Source organism: Aulonocara stuartgranti, assembly GCF_965226115.1.
Source record: "Aulonocara stuartgranti genome assembly, chromosome: 22".
Lineage (NCBI taxonomy): Eukaryota > Metazoa > Chordata > Actinopteri > Cichliformes > Cichlidae > Aulonocara > Aulonocara stuartgranti.
The window spans coordinates 12,428,505-12,448,210 of NC_138957.1; the positions used below are offsets into that span (position 1 = coordinate 12,428,505).

General features: G+C 41.8%; 1 protein-coding gene across 2 annotated transcripts in view; it reads left to right on the forward strand.

Annotated features, from left to right (window-relative positions):
* The first annotated feature begins 18,350 nt into the window (after nucleotides 1-18,350).
* fam49al (family with sequence similarity 49 member A, like) overlaps nucleotides 18,351-19,706 on the forward strand; it is a 40,775-nt gene continuing 39,419 nt past the window's right edge. Inside the window, exon 1 of one of the 2 annotated variants that reach the window (XM_082520749.1) lies at nucleotides 18,351-18,702. The gene's annotated coding sequence lies outside the window, so the exon portion shown is untranslated. The remainder of the gene's footprint in view (nucleotides 18,703-19,706) is intronic. The other variant, XM_082520747.1, reaches the window with a different exon arrangement.

Consider the following 19,706-nt stretch of genomic DNA (forward strand, 5'->3'; position numbering starts at 1 on the left):
AAAAATGCCTAAGGAGCTTGGAGCTTTTCTTTCCAAGCTCCTTACACTACGATGACCTGGATGACTGAGAACCTTCACAGACAAAAAAACTACGTTTTTCTGTGTCCTCATGTTGAAATCTAATCTCAGTATTTCCCGACCTAGTTGGGTCCACAGGCAATAAACACATAAGTAAATAGTTGAATATCTAACTATTTTAATTCAAACAATTAAAATATAAAGTGCAGATTTTCAATTTTAACACAGTGTTTGACAGATAAGCTGAGCTGAAGATCCAACCTATAGACCTAAAATACAATTCCCTGATGTCTCCACTAGATGGAGCCAGAGCTATTTGGAAGAAGACTGCATCATTATAACGTTACAGGTTCCAGCCTTACTGCTGAACATTGGTCAAGTGTGCTGTCACAATGACCTAATTCCAATTGTCCCGGCACCCTCCCATTCAGTAACTAGTGTAACTCCGTGTGGATGCCCACTTGGAGCTGCAGTAGTGCCTCGTTTAAGGGATAAGGGTTTAAATGCAAGCTCTGGGACCGCTTTGTCCTCACACAGGAACAGGAGCTTCCACTCAGCACCTGCAGCTAATTCTACTGCTGTCAGATGGATGTGTTAACATAGTCCTTCATCTGCTGTGCTTCACTTTCATTCATCATTTACAAAAATCCGACTTGTCTTTAATCTTTCTTGTTATTAGTATTTATAACAACAATAAGGCAAATAAGAGATTAATTTTTTAGCACAATACAGAATTTCACTAAGTATTCCTCTTATTACTGAAATAGATCATTTGAAATAATCATAACTCAAACGAATGGGGCCAACATCCAGGCATACAAACTTAAATAAAAGATAAGACTTTTTGCTCACTTTCACAGTTTAAATGATTAAAATTTAACTACTTAACTAAAATATTACCAGACAGCAGCACGGCAAACAAGTGCTCCGTGTGTACACGTCACAAGGATAAAAACTAAATTATGCACATTTTACAAACACTAAACAGGATAAATCAAATTATCAAGCCACATGTAAAAATACATAAATAAAAAATAAACACTATTGCTTACACGAGCTAGAAAGATTACAATATACAGGAAATCGCTGTAGTTTCTGTCAGTTTGATCACATTTTTTCCATTTTGCTTCACATCTGTAGAAAAGTTGGTTTGATGTAATAAAAAAAACAAAGAGACGAAACTATAATAACCCTGGGACATGTTCACACACTGAACTGTTTATGAGTGTGATGTCCTGTGGGAAGAAGCATTTCTTGTGTCAGCCTGTTTCGGAGCTCTTTAGCGCCTGCCAGACGGGAGAAATTCACATAAGTTCTGGACAGAGTGTGAAGTGTCTGGGATGGAAAAATAACCCTCAGAGGAGTCCTGGTTACTGTTATATCTCTGCATTTACATTTGAAACCAAAGTATATACATTTTAACACAATTAAAGCTTAGATGGATAATACTTCTGTTAGAAAAACAACAACACTTATAGGTCTTCATAGTTGCAAACTCCCGAAACATCAAGGGTAAGAAAATGAAACCAGGGTTTGAATCTTCCACAGTCTTTGGTTTTAATCTCTATGCAGCATTTAAAGAAAAGGGGGGAAAGAGAGCGGTGAGGAGTTTGAGAATAAGAGAATCTCATTAGTATCCTTCAGCTGTCAGCTCCATGTTTTACAGCTCCTTCCGGTTGGACACCGCACACCAAACGGGAGTCCAATTTGCCGAGTGACAGACGAGGTGAAAGGAGACAAACTCCGTCTCTCTCCGTCTGTTTCGTTTTACGTGAGCGTGTTTGGACCGGAGACACAAAGAACAATCCAGAGAAAACAGCCTGACCTCTTCACCTTTAATCTCACAATCAGGGTGTGTGTTCGCTTCCAGTTCACTGCACTGTATATTTCTGCCCAGTGTGTTGGGCACAGAGAGTAGACAGCTGGCCACTGAAAGGAGATGAGTGAGGACCGAAAAGGGCCAATAACTGCTTTGGCTGCTGCCAAAACCAAACACTCTGACCACACTGACATAACATGTGAAATATCTGTTTCTCAGGAAACAGAAAAATGCAGTGTTTTTAAAGCTGCTGTTGATTTTTTAAGCTTAACATTATGAAAGCTAAAGCCAAGAAGTAACCTCACTGCCTTAATTTGTGTACAGTGGCAGGCCTGAGAATATTTGCAGTTCAAAATAAACTAATATCCTCATACTAGTCTGTGTTTATAGACCATGTTGGGAATCTATACACACACCCTTAAGGCCTTGCATGTTCTTTCCACTTAGATTAGCCTGGCATGGCTTTGTCTTTGTCTGGCCTGTCCCTGCAGGGCACGCACACCATTACTGTGCCACTGTCCTCATATGGAGCACGGGGCCAAAGGCCAACTCCATCGGTCCATTATAATTCACATTATCATGCGTTGTGTTGTTCCCTGTAACTGTTAATCAGCTCAGCCTCCGGGGAAAGTGGAGGGAAACTCCAGTCTAGACGCACACAGTGAAGAGCATGTAGTGGAGTCGTTGCTCTTATGCACTATACAGGGAACGTGCACGCACTAAAGCTGCATTAATCCAGGATCTGTTTTCAGCTGATAGTGTTTAAAGTGGATCTGCACAAAGAAGGGTGCAGCATGCAGACCACGAGGATCATCTGGGTGCCAAGGGGGAAGACACGCTGGCATCTCTCCATCCCTTTCTCTGCTCCCTTTCTCGTCTGACACTAACCATGTGGATGGAGAGGAGGGGGGCAATTGCCAATTTCTGGGACACCCCATCCCCCTAGCCCTGCAGCTTCCCCTGTTGGCACTGATTCAGATGCACACTCATACACAAATATTGTATTTACCCATTTCTCTTACCCGGTGACAGTTTGGTCACAGCCTAACCCAAATGTGTGCCACATGACGATCTGAGCCACTGCTCTCAAAGTTAGCATCAACTGTCATCCTGGGTAAAGCACTGCTGACCCCTAAAGCTAAACAAAGATCTTTTAACAATTTGGTCCACAGAATGAGTCAACATGGCCTTTTCAACCAGATTCAGACTCATTAGATTTTACAAGCCTAAATTAGATTCTTTCTCTATAAATTTAAAGTGAATTTTGTTTTACTTTTGAATTATCTGTTGTATTATGTCACGTTAGCTATGTTTGCTGTGCACACTTACAGTTATGGCAGTTTTGTTTTCACCATACAATAACTCAAAAAATTGTACATAACCTTAAAATCACTGAATTTCCCAGAGGAACCCAGCATAGGGATTAATAAAGTTTTATCTAATCTATCTAATGTAATCTAAAATCAAAATCAACACCTCTACTATGCTGCTAGGTAAAGAGCCAAGCTAGCTAATGAGACAGGCTAGCGGCAAACAGTTCAGAAGAATTTTAAACAGATGAGATTGGCAAATTACAAAAATTAGTTTTTGTTTTGTCCCCCACCCCCACCCCCACCCACAACAAACAAAAACAAATAAGAAAAGCTAAAATATGTTATCATAGAGCTTAGCTTAGCTTAAATAGAGTGTTATAAAATGCACACACTTATAAACCAGTAAAAGGTAGAAAATGGTAGAAGTATTATTTGATTTTCTACTTTCCACAAGGTTGTGAACCCCTTAATTTTTTTTATTAGCTTTAACTGGAATGATTTAATCAGGTCAAACAAGAAGGAAATACAATAAATCCAGATTGCATTTGAAAAGATGTGAATTTAATCCTATAGCTGTAACATTAAAACCATTGAATCTTAAAGTGGACATTGTAGACCCAGTATACTGGTTCCTGTTATTCATGTATGTGTTTTGACATATGCCACCAACCCAAATGTCGTTGCAGACCAAATCAATACATGTATGGAAAGTTAATTAGCCATACACTTTTTGTTTATGGTTATTAAGACACATGGAAGATATTCATCCATGGTATGTCAAATAAAGTTATTTAAAACTAATATATATATATACATATATATATATATATTTTAGGGGTGCAACGATACACAAAATTCACGGTTCGGTTCGATACTTTGGTGTCACGGTTTGATATTTTTTCGATACAAAAAAATGTTCATGCCTTTTTAATTTGTCATTTATTAAAATTATAAATATATATTTTAACTCAAAAGTACAGTTTTTAAATTTAATGTTGCTGAAACAACAAAATTTTAAACAATTAAATAAATCTATCTGCTCAAGAAATCACTCATCTTTGGAAAAGAGAGTTTATTGCAGAGAAATGGCTCTTTCCAAAATAAAAGCTATACTATACGCTTCTTCTGGGCTATATTCTCAGCAGCATATTAAACATATCAGGTCCCCATAAGGAGAATCATGTGCTAACGGCTGTCTAAATGACTCGGGTAAAGTTTGTAGCATGCATGCTTGTTGTTTTTGTCTGCTTCCACTTGTCTTTGCACTAGGATGATGTTGGCGTAAATGTGCAGTCATATTCGTTGTGTTCCCACTAGTGCTGTCAGCGTTAATCTCGTTAAAATGACATTAACGCCATGACGCCGCAAATCTCTGTTAACGAGTTACCGCGGATCGCCCCGTGCGTGGGGCTGGGCGGCGTCAACACGTTAACAAGCTAACTGCGCTAACACACTAGTTCCCGCCAATGTAATTGAGCATTGCGTGGCACATCCAACATACTGTTTTACTTTAGTCCATGACTCGCTTACCTTCAGGGTCATACGTCACATGAAAACCAAAATAGTTCCAAAAGCCAGATCTGAATGAGGGTGGGGGAGGTTCAATTTGCCATGTTGCAACGAGCTTAACTTCTATCGCTCAGTGGATCTGCGCTTGACAGTGCAGCCTAGGCGGAGTAGTCGAACGCAGATCCACTGAGCGCTCAACACAGACAGTATCGTCAGAAGAAAAGTTGATAAAATAAATTAAAAATTTTGTATTGTTCGATACATATGCGTACCGAACCGAAAGCACTGTATCGAACGGTTCAATACCAATACGAGTATTGTTGCACCCCTAATATATATATATATATATATATATATATATATATATATATATATATATATATATATATATATATATATATATATATATATGTATATAATGTACATATGAAACATATTAAATAAATAAATAGTATTTGTGGAACTTCACTTCTTTTTGGTCCATATTTAAAAAAAATTTCTTGCTTTTTGTTTGTCAGCTCTCCTATGAACTATGTTCTTAATTACAAATATTTTGTGACTGTGCTGCTGCTGCCACTCGCAGTCTGTGTTTATATATCTGTACATAATCATCCCGTCATCAAGCCTCCATCACTGCAAACCCGCGACCTCGTTCTTGCTTGTCCTTCAGTTCACTCTCTCCCCGATCTCCACCTCTCCTCTTGGGTTATATCACGGGCTCTTTTTACATAACTGACACAGCAGGGAGAGTTATCAAGTCTCATCTCCTCCTCGATAGCTTTAGTTCTCTAATTTCTTCAAGGGAAATATCAATTCAGAGACCCGATGGAGAGATAAGACTGTTAGATTTTCTGAGAGAAGAGATGATGAGCACTGGCTTATCTCCAAACTCTGAATCAAGATACTGTTTATTCATCTGATATTTTCTCCTCTTCTAAGATCGACTTATTTGTGTGGGCTTTAGGGTGGGTTTGAGTTTTGGCCCCATTGGGGAATTACTCAGAGTGAATGAACCATTGCCCACAGGTTGCAATAGATTAGCAAGCGGCGATCAGTCATACTGATTATAACCCTAAAGAAACACAAACCTTACGCCATCAGCCAGCTCCTCGCCCGCCTCAGTTCATAAACGCTGACACACTTAGCAGCTGACTGTTGTGTTGGTTTAATTCCTTCCCCCTCCTCTTGTCTGCCTTTTCCTCCACTTAGGGACCTGTGACTAAATGGATTTGCATCTCTTTTTCTGCATCATTCCCAAGGGGGTGCCATCCCTCCATGCGGGACGGTTTACTTAACTCAAGTGAAACAGATACCAGTGTGTACGGGAGAGGAGGTGTGTTTATGCAGTCTGTCGCAATGCTAACACACCTGATGTACTGTACACATGCTGAACCCCCCATCACCCCGGGCTTAATGCACTCACTCCATTCATGGCAGCCACTTCCATTCAGAAGCTTCAGAGCCAATTAGCACCTGCACAGTTCTCACAGGAAGACCAGGCCTCCTGCTACATGGGAAGTGTGATGTTGTGAAATGCCCCAGCTGAACCAACAAAACCAATGCACGTGCTGGTACTCGTGCACAAACGCCCCAACGCACTTGCACAAGTACAAGAGTGGAAAAACTCAATTTCCCCCCATTTTAAGAAGTGGCTCGTGGGTAATGTGTGCAGCAGGATTTGACAAGCAAGAAGCAATCCAGTGATTTTACACATTAAGCTGTGCTCAGGTGTCACTGCTCAGCCTGTAAAATGTTTGTGGCAGCAAGGGAGGAGCTTTGAGAGGTGTCAGGAATTAGTGATGTTGTAGGGGTTAATGTAGCTTTCTAATTTTTATTTATTTTTGTGAACATCTCAGGGTGGATTATGTGAAAAGAAATTTATTTTTCACTGTCCCATAAAAAGGATTACATAATTGTGGAGGAAATAAACGAAACTAAAATACACGTCTGAATATAATGTTTTACATACAAAATTACACTGTTCATAAGTGCTCAGTGTTCTCGCTTTGGACACACAGCATATGTCCCCATACTTTTATGAGCATGTCGGGAGTGACTGCAGTCATGGCTGCTGTTATGCTACCTACCAGCAAACACGTGAAACTCATGATTTCACTCTTTCTAACAGTACACGTTTGGACATCAGATGATTTCTTCTGATGCATGCTGTCCTAGAGGGTCCTAGAGTCCTAGAGGGAGCTACAGTCATGCATCCTTTCAGGCTTCAGAAAATCCATCCATCTTCTGCTTATCCAATTTAGGCTCGAAGGGTAAAATGTGCGGTACACCCTGGAGTATTTACCAGCCTTATATTCGAAGGTAGAAAGAGTTTGAACAAAGTACAACATGGTGTTACATGTGATCTGAATATAACATGCAATCAAGCTGTTAACATGACTGGGCCAAGCAGATAATTAGCACAGAACGAAATAGTGGACGAATTGTAGCCTGTGGTAGTAACATCATACTATCATACTTCACCACACAGTCTGTAAATTCTTTCTTACTATCTTCAAATTCCAGTGATTTTTATTCTAATGGTGAGATAAGTAAGATCTGAGTGGGTTACATATACGAGGACACATACACATGCACTCATAGCTGACGTCCAAGTGTTTTTATCAGCTACTTAGACACACAAGTATAACTTTTCCTCATTTACAAGAAATGAATAAAGTGATCAGACATAGTAAGAACGTGGGCGGAAAGGGATGTTGATTATTAAATGCTGATGACTTGTTAAAGTTCCTAAACAGTGGGTCTGATTACAAGCTCATAAAAGTTTCTGTTGTAGCCCTGTGGGGATAATAAATTACTTCCACTGAAAGGATGTTATCTTGTAGGGTACACATATTTCATGAGCTATGGTAAAATATGAAAGTTTGGAATTAAAGACTCGTATTCACACAATATGACTGTTTTGTCACGCACTCAGAAATAGGATTAAGTGTCCCTACAGGTACATGCTACACCTAGGGATAAATACAGAACTGGAAGGCAATTATGTGTACTCTTTCAAGTATAAACACTTAAATTCTAGGACCAAAAAACAATTTCTAGTTTAAAATTTCTTTTTGTATTTGGGTATCTCCTGGTAGGGTGGCTTGGTGGAACAGTGGTTTTCACCGTCGCCTCACAGCAAAAGGTCCTGCGATTCAATTCTTCCTGTGCCTGTGTGGGTTCTCTCTCAGTTCTCCACAGACATGCATGTTAGTTATTAGCTTTACAAATTTGCAAATCCAATTTACATCACTAGTGACAGTTAGGATTAACCAAGAATTTGGCTAACTTAATACTCAGACAACAGCACTGGCCAGCTCATGATGATTACATCATCATCTTTAAATCTAATGGAAAAAATACAATTATATACATTCCACTCTTGCTGGGAAACATGTACCTTTAAAAAAAAAAAAATTTCCTTTGAAAATCAGACTAGAAAAGCTCTGTACACTTGCCAGTCCATTTCTAAAGGAATAAATGAGTAAAAATATATAAAACAGATTCACAGACACCGCTTAATACTACTTTGTACCTTTTTTTTAAGCATCTGATTTTGGATATCAAGGTACAAAATTGTCACTACAATACACAAAACTGCAGTAACAGGGTACAATAAGATGAATAAAGAGTGGACAGTAATGTGTAGGGCCGCCTCCTGTAATAATTCACACATGTGAAGCAAATATTAGCATGCTGTAAATGTTCCACTGTTTTAGTACATTAGAAACACATTGATGCGTAGAGGTATTAAAGGAGTCTTTGGGTAAATGTTTGCATTGGCGGTTTTTCAGAAGCTGCTTTTAGAACTCTAAAGGCAGGCTAATATAGAAATATTTAATTCTCAGGAATTATTAGCTATTAGCCATCTTCAGTGAGTCTAAACTGTGATGTTTTTTCCTGTTGCGCAGTGGGACAAAGGCAGAAAAACCTGCACAAGCCTGAAAATTGATTGACAGCTATACCCTCCTTTTAAAAATGCTGCTGTTTGCTTTCAAAAGCTCTGAAAGCTTCGGGTTAAGCCCTGTTCTTATCAAACAATCGCCCGTCACCCTCGTTCTCTGGCCATTTTCATCACTCCTTCTCCTTGTTCACTGTTTCCTAATCTCTGCTTCTCTGCCTTTACATCATCTCTCTCTCTCTCTGCCTCTTTTTTTCTCTCTTTTCCTCCGTTTGAGCCGCTGTCCCCCTATCTGCCAGCCTGTGCTGGTACATCCCCTTCTCTCTGCCTTTGTCAATGTATTTTGCCCTTATAAGGAGAGAGCACAGGCAGACTGTACTAACCGCATGAGCTTAGCGGGGGTGTTGCAGGGGCAGGAGGACCACGGCAACTGTAACGGCAGGGTGAGATGGGAGGAGGATGGAGGAGAATGGATGGATAGCTGGGGACGGGGGGGTGAAGCTACCAAACTTCTGTCAATGACCACCCCTTCACCCCCACCCACCCCCCAAGTGAGATGACAGAAATAGGCACAAGAGAGGAGGAGGAAGGATGAGAAAGAAGAGGATAGAGGCTGTAGAGAGATGATGGTGAGGAAAGGCAGGTGAACGAATGTGGGAGTCGGGAGGCTTGCACATCAGGTCGAGGCTTTAAGAGGCAAAGAGCTTCACAACATCGTTTACCTCTCATTTTAAAAGCCAAAAGTTGGTCCACGCTGATTATATACGTTCACAAAGCTTCCATTTTCTGCTCTAAGCAGTATCTGCATGATGCCAGCTCACCAGCTGCCCACATACTCATCGATACAGAAGTCTAAAATTCAGCTGGTGAGAGTCATGGAGGGAGAGTGTGGGCTTCAGTGTGGTGCATGTCAGTATGGTGCAACGTGACTGGTCCAGGACTCAGATTTTGATGAGAGGAATAAGGCGCCCTTTGACTGGGTGAACCTGATCACACAACACAATTGAGTATGATTACATAACCTAATTATTCAATCTCACCCCAAATGAAGGCAATATATTACAGGCTGTCATATGTAAAATGTAAATGAACAGCATGTTAAACAACTTTCCTGTTACTGCTGTATTTAATTTTAGTTGGGGTTTTTTTGGGGGGGGTGGCTGTAGCTCAGGTGGCAGAGCAGGTCAGCCACTAATCAGAAGGTCGGTGGTTCGATCCCAGGCTGCTTCCTGGCCATGCCAAATATCCTTGGGCAAGATACTAACCCCGTGTTTGCCTACTGGTGGTGGTCAGAGGGCCCGGTGGCGCCAGTGTCCGGCAGCCTCGCCTCTGTCAGTGTGCCCCAGGGCAGCTGTGGCTACAATGTAGCTTGCCATTGCCAGTGTGTGAATGGGTGAATGACTGAATGTAGTGTAAAGCGCCTTGTGGTCCTATGGACTAGAAAAGCGCTATACAAATGCAGACCATTTACCATTTAAGCACTGATGTTTCTTCTTCCTCTTGCAAGTGATTAGAAATAAAGTAAACCCTTCCTTAATTCAGTAGACTTACAGTCTTTGTTGGTAAACCTGTCCTATTCTCATATGACCAGAAGTTTACGGTGGCTTAAATTAGTGTTGCTATTGCTGTGTCATTGATCTTGCTGAGGGACTTCTTTGGGGTTAACAACTCATTTTTTTTTCTACTTAAAGTGGACATGAAACGCTACATGTACAAAAGCTAATTTACAGTACGGAGCCCTGCTCTCAAAAAACGTTTTTCCTGGTGTTGCCTCTCTACCATAGGGATGAGGAGGGATATGAATAATATGGTCATCTCAGCCATCTCAGGTCTGGCTACAAGCATAACAGCCTCTCCCACCTTGGTAAAAGGTAAAAACAGTACATTTCCCAACACTGCACAGCTATCACTTCTCATTGCACATGTAGCAAAGAGGCTACTCTTTGGAAGCATCAACCACTGCTTTTACCACCAAAGGGTTGTGCAGAATTCATCAGTCCATCAGTCTGTCTGTCCTCTTAACTACTTTTCTAGTTTGTTTGTTTGTTTGTTTGTTTGTTTGTTTTTTATTTAAAATTAACCTAAATAAAATAATAGTGTAGGGCAGCACGGTGGTGCAGTGATTAGCCTTCCGTGACCGCAAGAAGGTCTGGACTTTGACTCCACCATCTGGCCGGGGCTTTTCTGTGTGGAGTTTGCATGTTCTCCCCATGTTTGCATTGGTTCTCTCTGGGTTCTCTGGCTTCCTCCGTACCCTTTTTTGAGTTGGACAAGGCAATCAGCTATGTCCCTTGGATTGTCCTCTGGGGTTTGAATTGGGAGTATGGGGTGTCTGGTTCCTGTAAAACCATTCCAGGGGCTTTGTCCGCACAAAAAGTCGGACTTTTTTCCTGGTGGATATTGGACTCTGCCAGGGCTGCCCTTATACATCTATTCTGTTCATAGGGTCTATGGACCAGATTTCTAGGTGTAGCCAGGTGACGAAAGGCTTCCACTTTGGTGGTCTCAGAATCTCATCTCTGCTTTTTGCAGATGATATGGTGCTGTTGGCTTCATCAGGTGGTGGCCTCCAGCTGCCTCTGGGGTGGTTTGAAGCTGAGAATCAGGACCTCCAAATCTGGGGCCAAATCATGGTTCTTAGTGAAGTGGAGTCCCCACTCAGAGTCAGGTATGAGTTAATGCTCAAGTGGGGGTGTTTGAGTATCTCGTGGTATCATTCACGACTGAAGGGAGACAGGAGCTGGAAATGGACAGATGGATTGGGGTCACAGTTGCAGTGATGTGGATGTTGGATTGGTCTCAGAGCTGAGAATAAAAATTAAGCTCTTGATCTACATCCCTACCTTCACCTGAGGTCACGAGCTCTATGTAGTAACCAAAACAACGAGTCAACAATACAACTTGGAGAAATTAGCTTTTTCCGTAGGATGGCTGGTTTCTCCCTTTGAGATAAGATTAGGAGTTCAGACCTCTGAGAGAGGCTGAGAGTGGAGCTGCTGCTCCTCCACATCAAAAGGAGCCAGTTCAGGTAGTTCAGGCATCTGACTAGGATACCTCCTGGGTGTCTCCACGGTGAGGTGTTCCAGATGTAGGACAAATTAGAGCTAGATCCCTCCTCATAGGCTCCTTCATTTCAATTCAATTCAATTTTATTTATATAGTGCCAAGTCACAACAACAGTTGCCTCAAGGTGCTTAAAAAGAATCTAAACAACTCAACCTTTCTGGTGAAATGTGTGCATGTTGTGACATTTCTGTATTAAAGTCTCCTCAGCTCATATTTCCTCACCACAAGCATCACCCCACATTTTACACCTAATGTGAGTTGTGCACTTTACATCTCCTTATAATTCATGAAGCAAGCCTTTACACTTAACTCAGACACCACAGGCAGTCTGTGTCATTCATGCAGTGGCAAGCAAGACAGGTCGACTGACCTAAAAAAAAAAAAAATCAGACACTGTTTAAATAATCCAAGCTGTTCCACCTTGTGTCGGTTGGCAGTTATGCTACGGTATAAATATTTCACCTCCGTATCTCTCTCTGTGCATCGTGGACTGGTCTTCCCATATGGAAAAGATGTATATAAATATTATAAAGTTTGTATCTGTCTTGTGTGAAACTTGTTTGAAAACCAAACAAGAGTGAAAACAGATATAAGATCCCGAGAAAAATTATATAAATGAAACTTGTATGTTTTGGATACTTACAAAAACAATATATGAAAGTGGCCACTTTGATGAGTAAATCATATAAGTCTTAAATGATTCACTATATGAAGTAGGCCACATTTGATGCAAGTCTTTTATAAGTTTTTTCTATTTCTTTTCCATATGGGAAAGGCCCTTTTTTGCCTTCCAATCAATGTAGGAAAACAGACTGCGAAGGCTTTCGATTCCACGGATGAACTGAAAGGAGTTAAACATGGTGATTACCAGATGCAGAGCTTCAAATACCTCTGGGCAGCTTAGCAAACTAAGAGACTGTATACAGTAGGTATCTTTGGAAGCAAACTTTCCCCAGAAGCTTATGCAAATTGACTTACTCATCATCCTCCCTCGGTATCCTTGGATACGAGTTATTTATTCATTTTGGTCTCCTTCACTGCAGAGCCGCTGCCTCTTGGAGCAACGCACGCAGATCAGGTGATGATCATGTGTCTCAGCCGGGGTCTACACTCTCTGCTGTTCACACACACACACACACACACACACACACACACACACACACACACACACACACACACACACACACACACACACACACACACACAGAAAGACACTGATCTGAGTGAGCCCTTTTTCACAGTGTGCTGAGATTTGAATTGATCTTTTAGCCGGTGAGTTCAGCTGGTTGTGAGGGATCAGTAGGAAGCCTCCCATCAAAGACAATGTTTATTAACAGACAACAGGCAAAACTGACTCTCCAATCCTCTCTGGTTTCAAAGAGAACATCTGCTCCTGTGCATATTTGAGTCATTAGGCCAGAGGGTGGTGGTGGTCGGGCTTGTTACAACTGTGAAACTGGAGTGTTTCACTGTTTGAAAGCCTTCCAGATCCTGTTAATGAATGATCAGAGTCTTTTCTGAGATGAGAAATTAAAAGCGGTGGTGCTGGTTGTAATAAGGGAAGAAGAAAATTCAGAAAAACCAGTGTCATCACGCTGACACTGCTACACACCGCCATCAACAGATGCTATTTTTGAAGCTTCATTTTCGAGTGTAATTCCCGAGGATACTTAGGTTTTTGCATTTGGGTCTTTTATTGCGATGCTGGATTGAATTTACTGCACAGCTCATTAACATTGGAGTAAATTTCATTTACCTGAGTAAGGAGGGGAACCAGACACTGTTACTAAATAAATCATAACTGACCAAGGTGCATCATCATAATAAGTCTCACACCAGGTTTATAATAACCTCCCACTCAATGAGCTCGAGTGACTCATGAAGACTCTCTGACGTTGATTCTTTTTTCTTAAGCCTCACAGGAGACAAACTCTCCTACCAGCATTGTGCTGTCAAGCTGAAGAACTTGCTCACTACTGATGAAAAAAATGGTGATGGAGATGGTTCTTCAGCTAACAGGAAGCACTGCAGCCCTACGTCCATGATGAGCTTTTTACTCTGTGGTGGACAACACGTGGCACAGGTGTATCCTGATATATGCACTTCTGCCATGACTTTCTTTGGGTGTCTGCCTGGAGACTTTAATGCTCATAGTCAATACGCTTTAGATTTTCATATAAACCGATGAGCAAAAACATGTTGAAAAGTCAACTAAATAAGTTTCACGATGATGTAAAAGATGTTTCACGTCTTTTCAGATCATTTAAGGGGCCAATACATCTAAACTGTCTAAAGTTTATGCAAATAAATGATCTTGCAACACATACTGAGACATATATAGATGATATAAATGTCTTTTTTACAGTATTGTCCAAAAATCCTGCAACACACCTCATTGCTTTATATTTTGCTTGGGAACAAAAAGGAGAAATGGGTGCAAACATACATGGAAATACAGTATACAAGACAAAAATGACAGCCACTCTTCCACTGAGACCTTTCTGGTGAGGCCTTGGTGAGCAGATGACAAACTGAAGGACCAGATACATCTCTCAGATCCTTTGTCAGGTCTTTGCTTTTTTTCCCTTCTTGTTTCTTACAGACACAACTTTCTGACACTGTTCATTGTTCTCATCCATTGAGTTATGACTCCTTTTTTTGCTTGAATGAAATAGGTCAGTGTTAAATGACCTATTTCCTCACCCCCCCAACCCCCCCCCCCCCCCCCAAAAAAAAAAAACCAAAAACATTTTTCTAAAATTGGTCAGATAGAAAGATGAAGCTAATTGCTAAAAACTGCTGCTCAAGCCCTGTTTAAAAAATATACTAGAAAGTCTGGCTAGTGTACTTCTGTTACTGGTCCCAAGCCCAGATCAATGGAACAGCTGCACCAGGAAAGGCAGCTGGGAATTGTAAAACCAGTATCAAACAGCAGATCTATTTAATGTGGCTGTCTCGTGGGAAATAATGAAGGGGCTGAAAGTGCCTCGTGTATACTGTTAAGATGTATTTTAGCTCTACAATAAAGAGAAAATTTACCAGAAATTATTTTATTTTTGAAATTAGGTTGAGCTCAAGCCAGCGTTAATGTGATTATGGTGTTAACATCATTGTAACGAGATTAACGCTGACAGCGCTAATATGCACACACACACACACACACACACACACACACACACACACACACACACACACACATAGATATAGATATATAGATATTTTAACCTTTCAACCAATTTCAGACATAAACTGACGACTTTTATACGTCATGACTGACCGAGCAGACGGAGCCCAGAAAACAACCTCTGTAGATGTCTAATGCTTGGTGGCAACATTTTTTGGGGCCTGCTAACCTTCATATCTGGTATGACTATGCAATACTATATATGATGTTATAAATGTGTGAATGTATTGTGAAAGAGAAGGTGTGCAAGCTGCCAGCTCTTGAGTGTGTTTAAGTAATGATGGAGAATATTTGCAAATGTGAAAGTAGAAGAAAGAAGAAGACCTTCTCAGGCAGAACCACACAACAGGAAGACCCCCTGTGTACTTGTTAGAGGTTCAACTCTGGTTTACATTTAGGCATGCAGAGGTGTGAGGAGTACAGCTTTGGTGTATCTTTACTGGACTGACTCACAAAGATCCTTTCCTATCAATAATGTACAAAACATTAAAGGTTTGAAAATGTGCAGAAAGACAGCGCTGTTATTTGCTGCTCTCTTTGCTATGCTAGAAGATGGTATTATTAGCTACTACAATGCTAGCATGCTACTTAAGATGAAAGAAATGATCACACAGATAGCTGTGCTGCGTAGACCTCCACCAGAAATGAGTGAGGCAAGTTTTTTTTTTATAGTTACCTCAAATGTCAAATGCTATTTTGACATCTTCCATCTGATTGGCCAAGTCAAAGTTTGGCTCACATTTCTAGGGTTTCGCTTCAACGTTTGCTTTAACCTCTTCAATGCTTGGGGCACCTGTAACAGATACAATGCGTGCAGTCCCATTTTTTTAAGGTTGCCAATTCTGTCACATTGGTCACCTACAATACCAGTAAGGTAAGGTCTATTTTTAATACCGACACAACAACACATTGTAAAACTGTCATCAAGGTTCAAGTGGTCTACATAAGTTACACATCACAAAAACAAGTTAACAGCGTCAATATTATTAGCCCCCTGAAAAATGGATCTTTTTATTGAGCCATAGCACAAACCACTGCTGTGTAGTGATGTGCTTTAATTTTGTGATGCTCAAAACTTTTAAAAGTTAAAAGCAAGGGTTATCTTCCAATTTACACACAGTACAAAACTTCAGCACGGGTTTGAGCTGTCACTTGAGAAAGCATCATGTCAGAAACAAAATAAATCAGTTTAGACTTGAGAAAAAGAATAATTGATGCTTACAAAGCAGGATATGGATATAAGAAAGTTATCTAAGTATTTCCAAGTGTCAAGAACTGGAGTGAAAATATCATCAAGAAATCAAACAGAGCCACGCTGTGGAGAACACGCCTGGCAGAGAAAGGAACTGGAAGGTTTAATAGACCCAGAAAAGAAAACTAGTTGGAGATGTGCCTAAAAACCTCAGAACAACTGCCAAGACAGTATAAAAACAACCTAACCAAGTCAGTTGTCTCAAAGAAGCGAATCACTGGAACTCTACACAAGAATGGACTGTGAGGTTGCAGAACAAGGAAAGCCCCACTTTTACAGAAGAGACACCTTCAAGTCAGACTGAAGTATGCTAAAGACAACCTGGGGAATGATTATGCAATACTGGAATACACTTGAAGTCCGTCGTTTGATCAGATGACTTCAGAGCCACAGAGTGCTGCTTATGTTTGGAGAAAGAAGCCGGGCAACCCAAAGAATACCATCCCCACAGTGAAACACGGTGGTGGGAGTATTATGTTGTGGGGACGCTTCAGAGTTTCTGAAAAGGGAATCTTGTGGAAAGAAGGATATGTGAAGATTTCCAAAGGAAACATCAAGCAATCCGCAGCAAAACTGGTTCAGGGTCATTACTTTGTCTTCCAACATGATGAACCATAATATACATCGCTTTTCCAACACCAAAGAGAAAATTATTGATGGGCCTGCACAAAGTCCATGACTTGAATCATTAAAAATCTGCAGGATGAACTGAAGACTAAGGTCAATTCCAGAAGACCATCTTATCTGGAGGAGCTTGAGATATTCACCAAAGACGAATGGGCTGGGATTTTGAGACTTGTTAAAAACTACAACAAACAACTTCAGGACGTTATCCAGCTAAAAGGATGCACAACTGACTGTTAGCATCAGGGCAGCTAATAATTCTGACCCCGGTAGTTTCAGTTTATTTGTGACATTATTTTCCTTCTGTGTGAAAAAACCCCAGGATGTTTGGAACAGGTGTGTTAAAAATTACTTGTTCTGTTTAACAGGTCTTGGAAAATCCATGGGGAGGCTAATAATTATGTCCTCATCTGTACATACTAGGACTTAAAATTGTTTCATGATTTTCAAAAGGGCTGCCAAATGTTCATGACCAGTCCAGGGTGTACTTCACCACTCGCTGGCATAGACTTCAGTTCCCCTGTGACCCTGAATTGGATAAGCAGAAGAAAATGGATGGATGGATGGATGGATGGGTGGGCTTTCAAAAGGGGTGAATAAACTCATTATGAAGCACTTTTAAGTCTCTGTATGCGAGTGTAAGCTTCTCATTCTCAGAGAACAAGTGTCCTTATATGACCCATGAGGCTTTTAACTGCAGCCATGGTCAGAACATCAATAATGGCCACTGGTCAAGTCAGATTTCCTCACATAACCTGACTGTAAGAGGGCAGCAGGTCATTGTAGCCTCACTCTGCATCGCAGCATCACGCCTTTAAATTTTTGTACAGAAAAAACAGAATAAAACAAACAAAAAAAAGGGGGATGCCACAAGCACTGATCTGGGTACAAGACCACCAGATAATAGGCATTCTCTCCACTCTCACACACACACCCACAAGGACAAGCACACTGAGTGAAAATTTAGCCACGGCTCATTTAACCTACAGGCTGTGACCCCGAAGTAAGGTTCCCTACTGGGAGTTTTCACCAGGCCAAATTCTTGCTGAAGGACGAGAGCACAGAGGAAAGTGACGACGCACACAGTCAACCACATACTTCGTAGGCGTTCTAGCGAAAGAGGTGCCCATGATGCTCAAAGTTTCATAAATAGGAGCTCATTTTGTTCACACTTATGTACACTTTGGCCTAGCTGTAAATAAATACACCCTCGTGCTCCCGCTACCCATAACCACAAATAATGCGAATTTCCTTCCCTTTCTGCAACGTGGCAGCGAGTGATGCTCAGCAGTCACCCACACAGTTTGCAAAAAATACCCCCGATGCACATCCCTGCTCATCGCGGTGCATTTTCTCACCGTGCGGACAGAATAAGTCACTCTGCCACTAGAACAATGTCAAACACAATGCAACTCTGCACTCTCTGTGTCTCACACACACTCACACAGCAGTGCCCCCTCCTCTTGTTGCCAGCAGGCTAGTGGGAGATGTTAGTCAAAGGGGGAGGGGGTGTTGTGAGGATATGCTGAGTGTGAGTGTGGTGGGGGTCTTTGTGAGCGACAGAGGTAGGAGGAGAAGGACAGAGGGAGGGGGACATAGCGTTCTATTTCTCATAGACCAGCAGCTGCTGTCTATAGTGGAGAGAGAGAGAGAGAGAGAGAGAGGAAGAGGGAGGGCTGTGTGGCGTGAGGCAGTGCGTGTGCTCAGTGTTTAGGTGAATCCACAACCCTCTGGCTCACGAGGATAAAGGATCCACACAGAAAACAAGAGAGAGAGAGAGAGAGGGAGAGAAAAGCAGCGCGGGGACTTTGTCTTCTTCTTCCTCTTCTGGCATCCTCTGCACTCTTTCTCCTCGCTTCATTTTCCCGCAAGCCGACAGCGGCTGTTTTTGCTTCTTTTTTCCCTCCCATCCTTCCCTTTTGTTCTCTGCATCCATCTCCGTTTCACCTCGGTCCAGCAGAGGAGGCAGGAAGAGCATAGTCAGAGGCATCATCCTCCCTCCTGCACGCCGAGCCGGTAAGCTGAGCTCTTTTTTTTTTTCCCCTCTCCCTTCGTTTCACCTCTCACCAACGTTCTGTCCACTCAGCACAGGAAGGGGATCGGATAGTCCCACCCTTCACCTTAAAGAGAGGCTGGAGAAGGAGGATGGAGGAGGCATGTGGGTCAGGTTTTGGAGTGAGGCTGGTGGGTGACTTGGGTGGTTAGTTTTAGCAGGGTAGATGGACCGGATGGGAAAGACTAGCCTGGGTCAGAACCCCCCTGTGGAGTAAGGCGGGACTGGGACTTGTCCTCTTTCACTGCAGTGCTTAGCCAGAGCGCCACAGTCACTGCCACAGTCATATACACATCTCTACACATCTCTACACACACACACACACCATCAGGGATCTGCTCTGCATGTTGGAAACCATCAGGAGAGCTCATGTGTGCAAATTTCCTGTGAAGGTTGGTGGCTCGGTCATAGGACATATGTGACCTAGAACCATTGCAGCACATGCATTGTATATTACACTGAAACTGTGGGAACAATGTGGATAAATTGCATGCCAGGCATGGCCTCTCGCACATTGAGATCCATTCACCGCACACGCGTTATATCATCTAATTGTCGACGCGTACAAAAGGCGCCTGGCTTTATGCAGCGAGATGAGGTGTTTGAGGTTCAAGCTCAGGCCGGTCATTTCTGCAAACAGACCTGCTAAAAACAATAGCCTCAGAATTGCAACGCTGATCAGAAGGGGTGGGTGCATGCGACTGGAGTGGATAACAGGGAGGAGGGAAGGAAAGGATGGATGGAGGGGAAAAAAACTGAATGGAAAGATGAATGAATGAGGGCTAAGGATGTTTGGACTTTTCAAATGTAGGAAAACAACTGGTGAATGAGAAAGGTGTGCATTTGGAGCAGAAAGAGTGAAGCTACCATGTGACTCTGCAGGTCTTCTTTTTGTGTGTGTGTGTGTGTGTGGGAGGGAGGGGTGATGTGTGGATGGACAGATGCATTTGAAGCAAGGTAGAAAGAG